Source organism: Pteropus vampyrus, unplaced genomic scaffold (genome assembly GCF_000151845.1).
Source record: "Pteropus vampyrus isolate Shadow unplaced genomic scaffold, Pvam_2.0 Scaffold154, whole genome shotgun sequence".
Classification (NCBI taxonomy): Eukaryota; Metazoa; Chordata; class Mammalia; order Chiroptera; family Pteropodidae; genus Pteropus; species Pteropus vampyrus.
In genome coordinates, this window is record NW_011888935.1 from 1877616 (window position 1) to 1879612 (window position 1997).

The window sequence follows — 1997 nt, forward strand, 5'->3', positions numbered from 1 at the left end:
AATTTCTGTTTCTAATTTTGTTGTACGTTTTGTAATCTCAGCAGATACCTGCCATTTCCTGAAAACGTTCAGTAAGTAAACACATGTGAAAACATCTACGTTTTACACTGCTATAAAATTTTTGGAATATAATAGATTAAAACGAAATAGGAAACGTACATCAAAGGAGTAGGGGAGAAGGGTTGGGAGGCGGTTGGAACTTGAACTTTAAAATTCCAAAGCGACTCGAGCCAGAGCACATGGTTTAAAAAATATGCATTGCTTCAGATATAGATGGTTTAGACCCTTTCCAAAGTCTGTCACTGTGTATGTACCTTGGCCGAAAATTTTCCTGAGATTCCCAAGACCCTGAATTCTGCACTAATTCAATGTTTTCACATTAAAACTTTTGGCCTGAAAAAGTAAGGCCTTCCTGTTACAGCCAGGGTGTCTGCTACTCTGAACTGTCACTCAAAAGCATATTTCAATTTTATTTGGAAGCTTTTTAAAAAATATGTATTCCCCGAAAACATCTTAGCTGAAAATAAAATTTTGGTTTAGAACTTTATATAGACCAATATCTCTCTCTTGCTTACTATATGCCAATAAAACTGTGTATTTCATTTTAACCTCCATCTGCCTGTGTTTAAAACGTAAAGCTGAGGTTAAAGGCTTTCACTGCTAGCAACCCTACCTGGACATCTCAATTTCTAAAAAATATCTTTTCCAGAGAACATTTTATTGGCCCCACAGCCACAGCTCAACCCTACCAAATATGCCAATTTTTCCTGTATTTCCTTGGTCGCAAAAATATTAGAATCGTTTATGAGCTAAAGTTTGTTTTAGCTTTTAATCGCATGAGACTTTTCCACGTTGCTTCGGCCAGCTGGTTTGCAGGGGCTGCTCTTCCTCCTGTCCCCTTGCCGCACGCTTGTCCCCGGGTGGCCACGAAGGCGTTTTAGGACTGGCCACCTGCTGTAACTGGCCTCTCCTGTGGGCCCCTCGGCCCGCCTTGGTATGTCTCAGCGGAAAAAGAGAGGGAGGCCCGTGGGGATGGAGGGTGCCTCCCCGGCCATTTTTGCAGGGGCTCCGTGATCGAGCCCCTGATGCTCCACGGGCCTCATTTCCTTCTTTTCTCCTTCTTGGTCATTTCCCTCCACAACGCCGGCCCCCAAACGTGCCCAGGGCTCTCCCACCTCAGCACCCGCCCCCGAGACCCCGTGTGACTGCAGAGCTCTCCGCGCGGCCCTGCCCGGCTCCCTCTAACTTGCTCCTTCCTGATCGCCGCATGGAAAAGACTTTCTCCACCCGGGACCGCCTTTAATCCCCTCCCTCTGCCCTGTTTGGCTTCATAGCTCTCGGCATCCCCTGCAAGAGATTTAAGCAAGATGCGAGAAGGCGGATTCTGAAGACCGAGCAACGACTGCCTTTAGGCCCAGTACCCGCTGGACAGATGTCTGAGCTTTGGCAAACAGTGAGATTGTAAATATAATCAGAAAGATCCATTTTCCTGAACTGTAAACTATGGGTGCCAACACGATGCTGCTGTGGGGGTGCCGAACACAGGGAACTGTTTCTCTCCTTTGGCCGTGTATCAGTTTCCTGTTTCTGTGTCACGCGCTACCAAAACCTAGTGGCTTCAAACAGCATCCCCTTACTGCCGCGTAACATTGACAATCTGCAATTTCGCAGCTAGAATAAGAAATAGGTAGTTCTGCGGGTCAGAAGTGCAGGCAGCTTTGGCTGGGTTCTCTGCTTAAGGTCGCACAAGGCCAAAGTCAACGTGCTCCTGCGGCAGCAGATGAAGGCCACGGACTAATCAAATGTGAGTTATGACTGTTCAGGTGGCTGTGTTTGTGTGTGTGGATAGAGCGGGCTGGAAAAATCTACTCCTGGTCAGAGCAGAAGGTAGTAACCTAATCCGATGAGGTCTTGAAGGTCTGATGTATGACCTTCTGTGGCCTGCTCCTTTCCATTTCAAGATTGTAACCTGGTAGGTAGCTAAGCCAGAATTCAGC